The 17,735-nt window shown below is 38.0% G+C and overlaps 1 protein-coding gene across 2 annotated transcripts in view; it reads left to right on the top strand.

Annotated features, from left to right (window-relative positions):
• LOC134538432 (ATP-binding cassette sub-family G member 1-like) overlaps window positions 1-17,735 on the top strand; it is a 314,270-nt gene that overhangs the window by 146,071 nt on the left and 150,464 nt on the right. The window lies entirely within an intron of this gene.

Raw genomic sequence — 17,735 nt, 5'->3', positions numbered from 1 at the left:
TGCCACTGAACACAGAAAAATAAATCTGTACTTTTACAAACGAAACCAGTTGCCAAGAAATCGTTAGTAATACTACAAGAAGGATATTTTTCCTTTTTACAACACATGGCAATGGTCATTTTGTATATATGAAATACGTTTTTCGAGATAATACTGAGTATTTCCTACGAATTTTTTTTTTTCATGTAAATGTAATGTTTAAATTATCTCTTACTTTACATTAATAGTTCTGTTCCTCTTACAAAAAAAATACAGTGAAGAACTATCACGAATACAAACCATGTTAACCAAAATGTACAAGGGACTGCAAGAAAATCTGCAAAGTTTTTTAAGAAATGTCTTAAAATGAAATGAAAAACACATGGCTCCATACAGGAACGTAGTCAGGTGGGAGGTCTGTTGGGTCTGAACCCCTCCATTCCAGGAAAAAAATTAGTGAAGACAGAATAAGTACTTCATAGCAACTTAACTACATATGTGTACAGAGAGATCAATTTAGAGAGATAATGGTAATCCTTAGTGGGCCACAATAATGTATTTCCTCCCCATTACAGCCCAACAGGAGCGGTAGTAATCGTGTTTCCAAGTATGCCTTTTTTGCACACGTGTTACTGTATGCTTTTATTTCATACAAACTTGACATGCGAGATTCGTGTATTAAATAACATTTATAGCAAAAACATAAATAACAATAATAAAGTATGCATTCTTGACTTTTTAAAACTAAATCATGAAACACCTGACTTAAGAAAAAGTATTAAAAACAATTTTATGAAAACCAAAAATCTAAAGTTCAATTTCCTTTTCTCAAGCAAAATCATTACCTACTTAAATTTCAATGTGCAAACGTTGGACTACTAAATGTATACCGTTCCCTAAAATTTAAGTGTGACAATTTTCTTTTAAAACCCCATAATAAATAAAATATTCTCGTAAAAAATTGATGTAATGCATATAAGGGACCCCCTCTTTCACTGAATCCTGCTCCATAGTATAGTCTGGGTCAAGTAACGTTCTTCGTATTCGACAGTTTGCAAACTGTGTTTGCTCACGAGCACGGACAAACACATGAAGATGTTGACAGTAGCGGGAGGATACGCAAGATCCTACCAAGCTAGACCCAACTTGCATATGTATGTACATGTATTTAGTACTCATTGGTCAGTAACAAGGCCACATCCCCTTCGGCTGTTGTACGTGATTGGGTAACCGCTTCTTCTCCTTGTTCATAACTGGCCCAGTGTCGTCAATGACTTGTCAAGAGCTCAGTGTAATCATCAGCGCGAAGCTGGTGTGCATGTGACACAAGTGTTATTTTCTACCAATCGCATCCGCGGAATAATCGTGTGTCTTCTAGTAAGACACTCCGCGTAATGTGGGTGAGATTTCGCAGCGAGTGCACAGTCGCATTTTCCTCTCCCTTTCTTATTCTCTCACGCTAGTGTAGACAGCGACGCAACCTTTTCTGTCACGTCAAGAGCTGTGCGAGAGTATTCGCGAGTCTTCTCTCTCTTTCCCTCTATCTCATTTCCTCTCTTACTATCTCTCTCTTTTCTTTTTCTCTCTTCAATATCTCCGTCTCTCTTTCTATATCTCTCTTCTCTATTTCTCTGTTTCTCTCTTCGATATTTCCGTCTCTCTTTCTCTGTGTTTCTTCCTTTTTCTCTTTTTTCTTTCTCCTATTCCCTCTTTTCCTGTCTCTCTCTTTCCCTGTATCTCTTTCCTTTAATCATTCTCTTTCGTTCTCTCTATGTTTCTTTTTCTCTCTATTTATGTCTCTTGTTTCTCTTTTTCTTTTTCTCTTTCTATCTCTCTGGTTCTCTTTCTTTCTAATTTTCTCTTTCTATATCTCGGTTTCTCTTTGTCTCTTTCCTTGTATGTATTTCCCTCTATCCTTTTCTCTCTCTTTGTCTCTGTCTCCCCCCCGGGGACTCGGTCTGCCGGCTAGGTTCCGCCGCACGCTCCGGCGCGCATCTGTGGCGGACATCCCCTGTGACGGCCCCGTGGCTGTCGAGGCTACAGCCTGTCTCGCGCGCGGACTGCAGAGCAGAGTGGCTGATACTGCCCGGCTTATTAGCATACATTTTAACAAGTTACAATTTTTTCAATATTACTATTTGTTCATTATTTAAGACCGTAATTTTTTTGTCTAGTGACAGTACGATTACAATTGTACTCATTGAGAGAAAATAATTCATTGCTAAACACCAAATATTATTTCACAGGAGAAACATAATTTTGTAGCAGTCCGTCACCATTAATAACACGGCATTCCATAAGATTATGTGCTGTGCTTGTAAGAGCACAAATTTTCAATATTAAATGATGTAAACTAATTGTTGATAAAAACAGTTGAAACCAAGTTGGGCAACTTTCAATTACGACACCTTGAATATAAAACTTAGTTTTACGCAATGGTACCCTGGATGAAATACGGCGGGAAAATGTATTCCAGAAATTTTCATTCTAAATCTTACTTTATACATATTAAATGTTTCAGACACATTTTGAAAATTTTTAATCACATGAAAATTTGTGTCTAAAATCTTGGTGCTCTATGGCTAAAATCTGACAACAGAGCACACCGAGACAACGACAGCGCTAATGGCAGAAATCGTGAATGGGGAAAGAGATAGTAAAGTAAGGATGAGACGCGCTTTAGAATGAAACACCTGTGGCGACGGGCGCACAACGTTCACAGAGCCAGGATCATGTCGCGAGTTCATCGGTTAGCAAGTATACTTGAACACGGGCCATCAAAGGGTTGAGACCGGTAAAATTTGCAAGTCCATTACGCGATAAGTAGGAACATTTTCCAGACCAGCAGTGTGTTTGTAGCATTGCCTGTGTTTCGCAATTGGCTGGGTTTGTTCCAGGCACATGTCTACTGCCAGCACACCAATCACAGCCATCCATTGCGTAGGCAAACGCGTCCTGAATGGCCCGGCCAAATAGGGTAATGGCTTCTCTTGCAGACGGCCGCCAATTAAAATGGAACAATCGCTAGCGCAGGCTTATTGCAGTTTAATGAGCGGTCAATTTTTTTTTTAAAGAAACACGTCCCTAGCGAAAGACAATAAAACAACACATTCAAATTTGTGCAGTTTTTGCAATTCGATCGCAGTTCATTTGGAGGTTTCTGGGCCAATCAGAAACCCTCAACCAATGGATTGACGTTGATACGTTCGCACACGTGAGCAGCTATAGTTGGGGATATTTGCGTGAATGTGCATAGGACTGTGTGTGTATGTATGTATGTATGTATGTATGTATGTATATATGCATATATATACACACACATGCATAGAGAGAATTTGAGAGGGAGAGCGAGATAGAGAGAAATGCTTTGCATAGAGGGAAGTCCCGAAGACGTAGGACGGCACCTAGTGTCAGACACTAGTACTATATCGGTAGAGACCGGAAAAATTCGCGAATTCATTTCGCGACAGGCTAAAATACAAATAGTTAAACCTCAGTGATGCCTCTGCTATTGGCTCACAACTCACCTGGATGACTCTGGGCCAATGAGGAACACCCAACCAAAGCTTTATCGAATCACAGGCTGCTGCGTTGGGACGCCTCACAAGACAGCAGCCAATGAGTGGGTGGCATTTGACCGAGTGTACGTAGAACTATGGAGTTCATCCTAGAAGTCATTGAACCAGCGAATTTTTCCGGTCCCTATATATCGGTAAGTCATAACTAGGGACAGGAAAAATTCGCGGGTTCAATGACCTGTAGGATGAACTCCATAGTTCTACGTACACTCGGTCAAATGTCACCCACTCATTGGCTGCTGTCTTGTGAGACGTCCCAACGTAGCAGACTGTGATTCGATAAAGCTTTGGTTTGGTGTTTCTTATTGGCCCAGAGTCATCCAGGTGAGTTGTGAGCCAATAACAGAAGCAGCACTGAGGTATAACTATTTGTATTTTAGCCTATCGCGAATTGAATTGGCGATTTTTTCCGGTATCTAGTCATAACGCATTCGATTCCAAAGCAATTGAAGAAGGCGCGGGGGAGCGTAGCGATGCAGAGTCGCAGAACGCGGTTCGCCAGTGACGCAAGAGGCTACGGCAGGAGTGGTCGATTATTGTTGTTGGCAGCGAAACACTGTGTCACCTAGATCCAGACGAGTGTAGCTGCTTAGGAGTTTGTGTTTAAGTGTTTATAGTAATTGTAAATAATGGAAGTGTTAAATTATCATTCGTAGATTATAAAAAAAAGTCGCATTCAAATAAATTACTAAAGAGAACTATGTCCCAAATGAGAGAGATTTGAAGCAAATATAACATAGCCAAATTCGGTTATCAATTTGGTCCTTCGCCCTCTAGAATTCTCTAGTTACTGCCCGTTTATTCACCGCTTGTGAAACATCGGGTTCCTTCGAGGTGACTATGGTTTCTGAAATGAGAAATCCCGGTCCCGAAAGTATACCGGTGATTCCCGGTTCTTTTGATATACTAAAGGAACCGGGAATTTAAAATCGATTCCCTGTTCTTTCTGTACTTAAAGAGACTCTACATCGACAGCATAAAATTGTCGTTTTTATTGCGCGCTGAAGTTTCTTTTGCTAGCCTACTCTCCTCTGGCGAGGCGATGTTTGCGGGTCCGGAGAGTGAAGTGAGTCTGCGCTCCTCCGTCGCCAGTCTGTGTTCGGACTGATGTGTGTGCCTGTGGTTGTCAAGCCAATACTCCTTAAATAACGATATATTTTTTTTAAAGTTTGTTATGAAAAGAGGAAATGTTATTCCAATTTGTTCAAATCTAACTATTACTACTTCCATCACCAACTACTGCACCATAAATAATAATAATAAAAAATTGGTAGACTGTAAAGTAGGTTTACGGACAATATTTTAACGTGACGTCATAACAAAACATTGATGAAATGATTGCATACATTTATGAATAAAATATAATAATTTTTATTGAATTATCACTAGTTTGTATGGATACAAAGGAGTGAAATGAAATCTACAATTTAATTGATATATTTACTTTTTATTTGCACTCATTAATTCAAATATGTTTATTACTTCATACCTGCCAACGTTTACGGATTGTCCATAATTTTTACGGATTTTAATACTATTTTACGGTTTTATGGACGTCTTTAATATCTAACGGATTTATTTTTGCGTGGTGGTTTATTACCGTTCACTGTACCTGCCAACTTTTACTGTACCGGCCATGTTACCGACGCACCGACGGAAGGCGGAATGAAAACAAAACAAGAGATAGTTAGTTATTTGTATATGGTTTGGACTGGTCTACGTTTGTTTTCCACTGAACGCAACGAAAAAGTGCTTCCTTAAACGGAGGAACGGACCACAATTGTGACGTCAGCCCTACCTCCTTGGTCTGTTCCTTGTTCCTTATATCATGTCCAAAATGGCTGACTATTGTTCGTAGTTCCAATGTAGTGCTGCGCAACCGTTTTTTTTTTTTTTTTGTTTTTTTCGTTTGTATTTACGTGATGGGAACCATGAGTAAGCTAGCCAACAAGAAATATATTCAGACTTACCGTGCTGCGTATAACAACGAATTCTCGTGTATTCTGAAATCGCAAAAAGGAGAAACTTTTGTGTTTTGCACAGTGTGCCGGTGTGATTTTAGTATTGCTCATGGAGGTAGGTCCGACATAACTACACACGTTAAGTGTCCTAAGCATAGGAAAAACGTGCTTTCTGAGGAAGAAAATAAGAAGATTGATAGCTTTTTCACCAGTACTGCACACACGGGGTTGGAAGTGACGAAAGCAGGCACTGTTGATGTCAAGTGGGCTGAATTATCAAGAGTTCGTGGAGTAGATGGCTTCCTGAAGTATAGCAGACTGTCAAATGCTATCAATTCTGTCAATCCCCCACAGTGATTCAGAATGTGAGCGCATTTTCAGTATGGTAAAATAAACAGAACCCAATTTAGGTCCTCCATGTCATCTAAAACTTTGCCGTCTATTTCTGTGTTATCAAGGAATTGTGTTTGTTATGAACAAAGATTTACCTCAGATTTATTAGGTAAAGCAAAGAAGGCAACTGCTGCACATTCTAAGTCTTAAAATTGCATCAAGGATGATAATCAGGAGATGACTGAAATATGTAACAAATATGTGATATAGCAAGGTATGTCTTTAAGTAATCTTGTTTAGTGAATTCTATTGCTTTTGTTTTGTACTTGATCATTTTGCTTTTCATATGCATGCTGTGTAAATTGGCACATTCTGGATAGGTTTAGTTTCCCAGTACATTTACAATATTGACTGTATGAGGTTTTCATTCTAGGCCATCGATATTCCCTTCATGTCATTAGTAAATTAGCAGAAACCAAATGGAATAGAAAAATAGAAAATAATTGCACATAAAGCATGTAAAAAATTGCCGCATTTGAGTTACGATAAATTTTACCAATTTAAATGTTTTCTTGATGACCAAACTAAAAAGTTGGCAGGTATGTTACTTTAACGAAGATATTATTTTAACTATAACTTTTATACATGTTTTCTATTTAACTTCTTCCAATCTGTGTTATTCTGTTAAGGATAGGACGATGATAGGAAAAGTAGGAAACGAATGGAAGTATTTCAAGTTTAATGTGCCTCGAAAAAGTTAAATCGATGGTTGTTCCAATCGAGTGGAGGAGAGATAGATGCGGCGCAAGCGTACAATGAGCGTAACCGAATACAGCGTAACGGGACAATGTGCGTTACGGGACACTTTTTCGTGCGTGCAGCCGGCGTTCATCGATTTATTAGACGTCACGTCAAAAAAAATGTATCTAGCACCGAAATTACCGGGAATTCTCGGTTACGGTGAACACCAGCACAGAAATTCCCGGTTCTGAAAATCGGTTACGGTTCCGAATACCCGAGGGGTGACCGATTGACGGCCTGCGAAGCAGTTATCCCGTGAGTGATGGACTGTCGGGCGACCTCGGGCGTGTGTTTGCCCTAGCTGTAACCTCATCGCCGGCGTCATTCGCAGTTAGGTTAACTGTTCCTCGCGAGTGCATCCTTCCAGGGTCGCGCGCGTCGCGAGATGCCTTCCCGCTGCCTCGTACCAGGAGTGGCCTACGCGTCGTTTTGGTTTTACGCTACAGATGAAACAGTTGTAGACAAAATCGATTTCAGGCAAAACCTTTTTAGCTAAAACATTTTAATCAAAATGACTAGGAAAAACCTTTTTTTAAGGACTGTATACCAAACGTTAAATCATAATGATTTTAGCCAAAAAAAAATTTTTAAAAAGAGTTTAGGTAAAATCTTTTGAAGCGAAATGACTTCAGGCAAGGCAGTACGACTGTGTGATAAATTAAGATGCAAAAAAAAATTAAGGTAAAACGATTGTGGGCCTAACGATTTTAGTGATTATAGCTTAAGGAAAAGGTACTTTATTAAACGTTAGTGTTTATAAAAAGAATACACTACATTCCACGTCCCATAAAAGTTTTTTTTTCTCACAGCGGTGCTCATAAGATACAAGTTTTGTGAGGTAGGACAGTCAAATTGTGATTTTTCAATGTTTTCTTGTTCTTTATGAGGTCTCAAATTACCCATTAACCAATATTTTGTAATTTTTTTTACTGTTCACGGTCCAATTTATTGTCAAATAATGACATCGAGTAACAAATTTATTTAGCCGGACAGCTGTCTTGTATATAGTCCTTGCCCGCAGTGAGGATGATTCATATGCTCATCGAAACAAAAATAGAAATTTTTTGCAAATTAAAATGACATTTGGGTGGTTGTTTGGATATATACACCTAGGACTCCGAATTCTTATGCAGGAATCGAACCGAGTACTTCTAAGTTCGTGACTTACTTTTTATATACATCTAAAAATTAATTTTTAATAGTTTCGGATTTTTTGTAAACTTTTTATTGAATAGTTTTTGACATCCACAGGACTTCGAACATATATGGTGAGTGTTTTTAAATATATATTTTTTTTTAATTTTTAAAGAATGTTTATATTTAATTTGTTATTTTTAATGAAAACGAGTATGACGTATCAATTTCGCCAGCTATGTTAATCAGTCGAGGTCGAGGCCCAGACACAGCTTAGGGAGCCATAAGTTGCTTTGCAGAGATTTCGAGATACCGACAGTTTAGGGAAACTAAAACGTAAAGTTTACCTCAAAACGGAATTTTTTCCTCATAATATGTCAAATTATAATACATTTTGTAGAATTTTGCGTTCATTTGAAAGATCAAGATCACTAAAATGATTGTTGGTTCTATCCGACTGGCGATGATAGTTTAATCTTAATGATGTAAATATTTTAGTAAAAAATTAACACGTAGATTTTATGTAAATCTTAAATACCATAGTCATTTTACTATAGCAGGTATACATATTGGCTGTGTAAACTGAACATGTAAAATATTTTACATGTGTCGAAAGAATATTACCGTTTGCGAAGGAACAGCTGTGCGCTGAAATTCTAAGGGTCGTGGGTTCCAGTCTACCTTCCAACGTCTAGTTTTAACTTGTTTAAAAATTTTTTAGGAATCTTCATAAGGACTAACATAAAAATATTTTTCAATATTACCGAAAATAAATGCTCATACAATATGGCCCGTGACAGCTGTAGAGTACCTCGCAGGCGACGCTAGACCACTAGCAAACCATCGGGGCAGGATTGCGGATGTAGAAGACGAAGCTGACCGAACAGGGTCGATAATCTTTCGATCATAAGCATCGAGCTGCGGACACATCAGAACATTGCCGAGTTCTTACGAATGGCATGCCGACAATTCAACATGCCAACAAGCCTTATTTTCTTAAGAAATGCATTCTCCCAAAAGCGGCGAATACCTACTACTAATTGCGAAGCAGAAAAAGACGAGATTGTGTCCACACCTGCTGTTACAGTTCGGTGATTGACCCGCGGTGTTCTTAAACACGCCTCGGGCGGCCTTGGGTGGCCTTGGGCCATGACAGATGGCAGTAAACAAGAAGGAATGTTGAACCAACAACTTCGGCTTGGACATGAAAACATTGCAATACTCGTCAGATATGTGTAACATCTAACCGCGGTAACGAGCAAATTCGTGTGTTCTCATGTCGCAAATACACTTATTAAGTCCTGGCCACACAGGGCGCTGTGCTCGCTATGTTCGCTATGTTCGCTATGTTGGTGACGTCACCAGGTGTTTGGTTCTCGGCTGTTTTTCTAAGATCTCGCTGAATTCGCGCATGCGCAGAAAACAAAAACATATTTTTTGCGCGTGGAATTGTGCTGCACTTCTGCGTCTGCTTTTTTTTTATAAACTTCAATTTATCTCAGTATTGTGCTTTAAATAGTCAAGTCGACGGAAACGTTAATGAAAAATTACGAACATAATCCATGTTAATGGAATAATCATGGAAGAATATTAACGGCAGGATATGCAGTACAATGCCTGGGATTTGATTCCAAAGGAAGGCTATAAACCTGAGTTGAATATATCTTGAAATAATCCATAAATTTGGTTTCGTCCTCACTAGCAACTGCTTCGCCAAATGATGAAATTATTTCAATTCTTTCGTTTTTAAATTAAATTCATGAACCCATTTACTTTTAAGTTCACATACCGTGAGAGCCAGCAGAATCATCACTCGAAACCCACGCATGTGTGTGTCTGACATCGCGAACTAGACTATCCTGTCTGGCATCTGGCACAGCAAATATAGCGAACATAGCGTAGCTTTCTGTTTGGCTTCGGATTTATACGGAATCAGACACGAAATTTAACGTAGAATTCTTTAAAATAACGCCGAACGCAATCATTATTTGCGGAAATTTCTTGACGCAAATCACACGTAGTTTCCTCATTCGTCGCTAGATTTCGTTGCCGATTCATCTACGTCAACTATTGAATCATTTGACTGGCGGACCGTAAAATTAAACTATTTGTGAAAGAGCTTGATCAAAGCGAAAAATACTTCAAATGAATACTAAATCCCGGATTTGAACCTGATTTTCGACAAGGAATTTTATTAAAACAATTTATAGTACTAACTTATTAATCAATTTTAAAAGGATATTACTTGTCGAAAATCAAGTCCAAAGACGGGGTTTATTATTTTTTTCAGGTCTTCTTCACTTTTATCGGAGGCGTTCATTATATAGTTTAAAATTTCTGTCAGCAATAATGGAATGATTGGATAGTTGACGTAGCTGTTCTGGCAGCGAATTCTAGCGGCGGGTGCGGAACTAAAGTGCGATTCGCGTCAAAAACGTAGCTGAAAACAGAATTTGCGTATATATATTTATCATGCTCGGCATTATTTTAAAAAAATTATACGTTAAATTTCGTGTCCAAGTTTCCAATCATAAGTGTATTTGCAAAAAAAAAAAAAAACAAAGTCTCGCTCACTTTTTTTTATAATGTTATGACACCATGGATGATTAAACTCTCCCATGAAATAGTTTTGATCTGTTTTGAACTGGATATGCCCTTGCACTCAGCTACAAAATATTCAGGAATGTTGAAAGATTCCCAGTGCTGAGTCTTATCTCTGTTCCCACGCCTCGAAAATATTTGTGTATAAACTCAAACCAGTAAACGTCGTGTTTGCCGTAAGCCGTTCTTCGTCCCTGGCCACGTGTTGGCGCGCCCACACGTGGCGGCCAGGGTTCGTGTTGACACACTCCTTCTTGTGTGGAGATAACGACACGTTTGTAGCCTCAGACCTGCTTGTCGCCCTTGATCTCCTGCCATCACCCACGCGCAGGATTGTTAGGTTCAGAGTTTGATGACAAACAGATGATACGCAGCGTGATCTACCTAACGGACAGTTGCGCCATTCTGCTCTTCGATGTGCGACCCGCTGTCCAATGATCTTAGGCCAAAGATTATCTAGGGTCAGCACTCTTTAAATTTGCGCCAACACATGCTATTAGACTACGCGATCCTCGCTCGCGTGAATTATCAATCTACTGCAACCTGCGGAAGCAGTGGGTAACAGTGTCGAAGAAATTTTATGTTAAATTTATATCGGTGGAGTGTTTGCCATGGCAAGCAAATGGTTTACGCTGTTGTCACAAGATAGCAAACAGCTCATGTGACTGCTGCATCATCTCTGTTTAGTTTTAAAACGACTGATAAACACAGACCGGTTTTTTTTAGAAGAAAAAAATTCTCATGAAATATTTAAACATAATACAAACATTAACAAACACTTCAAATGCTTAAAAAATGTATGTTTTATGTGAGAAGTGATTTTTACATATATCAGTACTAGTCAGAGATGTGCAACATCTAACTTAGATAACAAGCAAATTCATGTGTTCTCATGTTGCAAATACTTATAATATGAAACTTGGACAAGAAATAGAACGTAGAATTATTCAACATAATGCCGAGTGTGACAAATATACGCAAATTGTGTTTTCAACTACATTTTTTGACGCGTATCACACGCATTTAATGAGTCACGGGCACCCCAGTTTTTAGGATCTCTCATGTGAGCAGACACCGTTAGGTGTGTGCGTAAGTGTGTGTGTACGGGGTTCCCCCCCCCCCCTTTACCCCTCACTCTGGACGACTCTGGCCTGCATTAATGGAAGTGTTTGTTTATTGCTATGGAATTTCTTATTCATTCTTCTTTTTCAGCCATCAGGCGTGGTCAGGCAACGATCTCGCTCTGTTTAGGGTGTTGCAATATGGCGATGTTGAGGAAGAAGCATGCCGTCTCACGACAATTCTTACACCAATGAAACAGAAATATTCATGTAAAATCTGTTTTTTTTTTTTTAAATTTTGTATTTATTAGTACATAAAAAGAACTATCACTACAAAATAGTGTTCGCAATAATACTGAGTTCGGATTCTTACTTGGTCATTAATGCTCTGTGTTACATTAGTTAAAGGTAGTATTTGTAAACCGTTCCCTGAATAGCTTTCCAGTAATAACTGCGCACATTAATAAGCATTGTAAATCAAAATAATAAAATTTTTCAATTTTCAATATTTTTTCCGTGGTTTTTAAAAAATTATGCTTGAATGAAATATAAATTAAAATATAAAATTATGCGCCAGTTTACGTAAGAAATACTCGGTATTATCTCGAAAAACGTATTTCAAATTTGCAAAAAAATAACCATAGCCACGTGTCATAGGAATCTTTTGTAAAAGAATAGAATTTTTTATCTGTGTATCCTCCTAGTTATGTTTGATTGGTTCCAGCGCGGGGCTTGGATTAAAACGCATGCTAACCGACACTTCCAGTATCTGGCATATATTAGATGTCCTAAAAGTCACGCGTCACGCAAAATTTAAAATGTGTCATTTGTGCGGTTAAGTGTTTTGCCAGTCAAAAAAATATAATAAGACAGCGTGACAGCTTATAGTCCAGGGTTAGTAAAAATTCCATACATAACCCTATACTGTATACTTTATGAATCAATAAAATAATCAGTCTGTGACACCCCTGAAGCACGTACAACGTTGTTATATATGTGGAAGCCGTTATGAATAATTCAGACTTCGGCATAATGCCTCTCCCGGTATTTAACACAACACGCGTGCCGCTGCGAAAGTACATGTTGCAAGCGCTCACAATCGAGAGAGGCTTGCCATTACGCTGGGATCACAATAGCGCGACAGCAATATCACGAGTTATTGTTTTTTAACCTCTCGATAAACTTAAAAAAGAAGTAGATACTAAATGTTTCTTTCTATGTCATATGGCAACCATCAATGTTTTTCAAGTTTGTATTAATTAAACTAGTTGGGAAATTTTGTTCACTTCAGATTTAATATTTATTCAGAATAACATTGTATATAGACTTTTTAAAATATCTATTTTACAAACGGTTTAAGTAAGCTAAACTTAAAAAAATATAAGAAATATAATTGTTGTAGGTATGATCAAAAAATAGGTTGAATAATTTGATTACGAACCAAGTAATTAGCATTCATAAAATTTCAACTAATCGCCTTCAAACTACTCTCCTGGGCTAGTGATGAGCAATTATCCTTCTCAATGTCGGGAATAGTGACAAAACGTTTTCCTTTCAACACGACTAATTTTTCTGGTCGCCGTTTCGGAAGCAAAACTTAATGTTAATGCGTTTATTGAAATGCCAGATTAGAGATACGGAAATTACGCGCATTAATAAAACGAAAACTTCACACTGTCATACTGTTATAATGATTGTACCGCAGTTATTTGGCAGTAAACAACGATGCCCAGCTAGGAAAGAAGTGAGCGAATCAGGTAGTGCCAATTATCAAGAATAAAAATGTTCTCGCTAATAAATCAACCAATGGGAAAGCAAACAGATTAGCACACACCTATGACTTCGAATTATACCCTGAGGCCAGACAAATCCGCGATCTTTTATGAAGCCTCAAAGGAAAAAAAAAATCACATGGAGTTATGTCATGTGAACGTGGAGGCCAGCGAAATAAAGCCCTGTCGTCTCGACCATTACGACCAATCCGACGGTCAGGGACTTCTACGTTCAACCGCTCTCGTACAAAGGGATGTCAATGGTGAGGGGCTCCATCCTGTTGCCAAATAAAGTTAACAGGTTGACCCTTTCTGCTTTTTGGGGAAAGCCATTATTTCGACATCGGTGGCGCTGCACGCGTGAAAACAACAAAGCAGAACTCGCGCATGCGCTAATCTAAAACTGTAGAGTTCGTCTTTAAATGTGACATTGAACCAACACTCTACAATGCTTACAGTTGATACTATTACAATTTATTCCGGTGAAATTCTTTTATGCATAAATAGGGACAGGCTTTTTTCGCGAAAAATCCTGAACGCCTATTAGACTGCAACAAGGTGTACTCGCACCAACGGGTATTTTCTTGTGATTGGTGACTTTCTGCGAGTGAAGTCGTTGCCTTATTTCACCTAGCCACTCAGGACGTGTTTGTTTCCGCACTGAATGCCTGTGATTGGTGTTGTAACAATTGACATGTACCTGAAAAAAAAAACTCAATCACGAAACACAGACGATGCTACAGTGTTTTGACTTTCAGCTAGTCTCGGAATCTTTTCGCGAAATATGCATGCCCCTATGCATAAACTTACATTAGGAAACCTTGCAAGTTGTGCGAGATGTGCAGATTACATATACCTACAGTTATGGCTCTGGTAACATTTAAAATGTAAGAAGTATATATTTTTTTAATTCCGTGGTTTGAAATATTTTGCTTTAAGTAACTGGGGGAGGGAGTTTCGACCAATAGTAATTATTCGGCCCGGGGCCCTTAATTTCTCTGACGGCCTTTGATATGTTGTACTTCCTCTGCGTCTATCTGCTTGCCTGGTGTGTGTTTCCATAGCCTGTAAGAGGTTTAGAGAACCAAAACTCTGTAAATTAATACAAAGTGGTTCAGAATTCGACTGACGAACTTCGGCTGTAGCTTCAGAGAAATATTTTAATAAAACATAGAAACAACACAGGTTATGGTATTTCTCAAGGATGGTATGCGCCTATGATGTCTGAGCTGAACAATTATTGTATATAATAGGGTACATCTTTTATGGAATACTTAGTGTGTCTGGATGGTGGTTTATTAAGTAAACAACATTCCGACACCACACGTAGACTCCAGCCATTGGACCTGCATTTGAATATTTACTTCTTATAAGATATAAAATATTTAACTTTAATTATTTGCATAGAATTAAATATTGCTTGAATATGTAACATGTCCCCCTCCCTTCAGAATCTGGTTTAATTTTACATTCGCCTTCGTTATTATAAGTTTGTCCACCCCTGACCTATAAGGCATGACTTGCTGGTTGCATTCTTAAAGCCACTATTGTCGTCATCGTAGACCCCTCCCCCCTGCGAGGACGCCTAGCTTTCTTACACCTCCGTAGCGCATTGTTCTGTTCCCCACCCGTCCCGCAACTCGACGAGGTTGAATCGGTTTGCATTAATGATTAGTTAGTTTTGTCTCATGTTGCTTGTCTCATTTGTCAAGTCTCAGAAGTAGCACCAGTGCTAACCCGTTTTCGTACTGCACTGTAATTTTTTTTTTTTTTTTTTGTAAATGGAACAGAAATATTTTCATGTAAAATTTCAGATATTTGTAAATTTACATAAAACCACAAACAGTACAAAATTGTGTTGGCAGTACTACTGGGTTAGAATTCTGACTAGGGCTTTGTTTGGTCATATTACCTCTAATAATTATAAACCGTTCCCTGAATAGCTTTCCAGTATTAACTGCGCACATTAATAAACATAAAAAAACCAAATAGTCAATTTATTTAATATTCGATTATATTTAAATGGTTTAATATATATATATGAAACCTCAATATAAAACATTATGCGCCAATTGTCGTAAGAAATACTCACTATTATCTCGAAAAAAAGTATTTCATATGTGCAGAAAATAACCATAGACATGTGGTACTAGTTTACAATAAATCTCTTGTATTATAACAAACTATTTCAAGGCAACTGGTTTCCAAAGGAATCTTTTGTAAAAGCAAAGAATTTTTTTTTCGGTGTGCCATTTGCAGAGAAACGCGTGATTTTAGGCCCTTGCGTATTAATTTGGTGACAGGCTGAAATTTACTTTACTGTTTATACTGTACCGACATACGTTTCCATAGTGGCTGATTTGTTATGTAGGACCACTAAAGTTTTTTGAGTTGGTATATGTGATTCGGTGTCTCTACTACCAGCTGGTAGCTGTTGGCCCATAGTAATAAACGGGGGACTAGCAGAACAATTGTAAACCTATCATTAAAGCAGTGCTGAGGTATAGATATTTTCAGTCTAACTGTTGAACAAACGTTTACGCGGAATTACTGAATCACTGCACGCGATGTTTACAAACCCCGTTGACAAACAAAAACGGAAGAAATAGTTCTTAAAATTAAATATAAACAATGTGTTAACAAAAACGGTTGAAACTAAGATGGTGTCTTTCGATTACATCTCCTTAGAAATATAAAAATGGAAACTATCAGATTATGCTCTTGATGAAAAATACACCAGATAAATGTATTTCCACAATCCCCAATACTAATTTTATTTTACAAAACTATATTTCCGAAACATCAAACAGATTTTCATTACATTAAAAAATGGTGTCTAAAACGTTTGTGCTCTATGGAGTGCATATGGAACAAGGAATGGCAGAAATCGTGCATTGGAAAGAGAAAGTGAAAGCCCATGTAAATGCACACTGCAATCTAAGGATGAGATGAGTTATAGAAAACAGGAAACCCTGCACTGGAATGAAAACCGGCATTAAGACAAACTCATAGCGAACTACAGTATGACCATAAAAGAATATGCCAGTTATTAATTTTAATAGTGTCAACTGTAATCGTTGTAGTGTTGGTTCAAGGTCACAATTGAAAAGTAACTCGCAGTTTCAGAAAAGCGCATGTGCGAGTACTGCTATGTTGTTTTTTCGCTTAGTCACCTTCGTAAAATGGTGACTCCTGAGCGTAAAGCGTTTTGTGTTCTGCAATTTGCTAAGAGTGAATCTGTAATTTCAGTTCAACGTGAGTTTCTTTTAAGTTTGTGATCCACCTATGTGGCAAAAAACATCCGCCGATTGTGGCAAAAAACATCCGCCGAATGTAAAGGCAATTTGAGACAACAGAGCTCTTTTTCGCTGGCCTCCCAAGTTCACCTGACAACGTCATGCGATTTTTTTCCCCCTTGCTCCGGATTTGTTAACCAAAGTGTGGGAAGAATAGGACTTAAGATTGGATGTGTGCCTTATAACTGAAGGTGCACATATTGAACATTTGTAACACTCAACTAAAAAAAAAAAAAAAAAGTAACCAATCACATTTGAGAAGTCTCACCAGGTGAGTAGCCAACGAGCAGGTGGCATTGGTCCTAGGGGGTCATTGAACAGCTAAATTTTTCCATTCCCTGACAATGCCTTAACCTGAGACACTAACCCATAACCAGGGTTAATACAGGATTTAATTTCGCGAGGAGATTGGGAAAAAAAATTAATAATATCAAAAAATCTCACGTCATCAAAAGGTTTCATTATCGTTCTCAACATGAATAATTTACTGCCTTTATGGTTTGTGATCACAGGTTTTGTAACAGCTCACCTTGAATCACCCAAAATAACACGCTTCCTTCACTGATATCGCACATATTGTGAGGGGGGTTTATTTTATAAATCTCTCATAATCCCCCTTCTCCCCCCTTGCTGCTGTCCAGAACCCCTCGCAGCGAAACCAACCATAAGTCCAACTGTTCTATGAGAGGCGGCATACAGACGTCGCTCGCAAATTGTGTAAAAGTTCAAGACCAGTGCCGTAGCCAGGATTTTATGTAAGACGGGTCCAGTATAAAAATTGATGTCAATTTTTATGAGAGAGCTTTCTTTATAGGTAGTTGAATTTTGAAAGAAAATTGATTAAATTAAAATCTCAGGAAATGGTAGACTTTTAGAACATAGAAATTGAATTACTTTTCTTGAGAATGGTAAACTGATAATTTTATACTTAGGTTTCTATTTAATGGGGTTTTAACACTATGTTCATTAGCAATTTGTTGGATTAATTTGTGAACACAAGTCATACGTACAAATTTAATAATGTTATTTTATAAATGATACGCATGTCAACATGCTTATAAAAACCGACATCAGATAGAGACCACTTAGAAAAACTTCTGTGTAAGAAGCATTTCGAGTTGTTAGGGAGAAGAAATACGTTATTGCAGCTTACTTACTATAAGGATTGCAATGATCGCTCTGGAAACTTTCTATCTTCGCTTGTTTTTTATTCTTTTAA

Source organism: Bacillus rossius, chromosome 13 (assembly GCF_032445375.1).
Source record: "Bacillus rossius redtenbacheri isolate Brsri chromosome 13, Brsri_v3, whole genome shotgun sequence".
Taxonomy (NCBI): domain Eukaryota; kingdom Metazoa; phylum Arthropoda; class Insecta; order Phasmatodea; family Bacillidae; genus Bacillus; species Bacillus rossius.
Note: the sequence above shows the minus strand (reverse complement) of the source record. Positions and strands in the feature narration are given on the sequence as shown.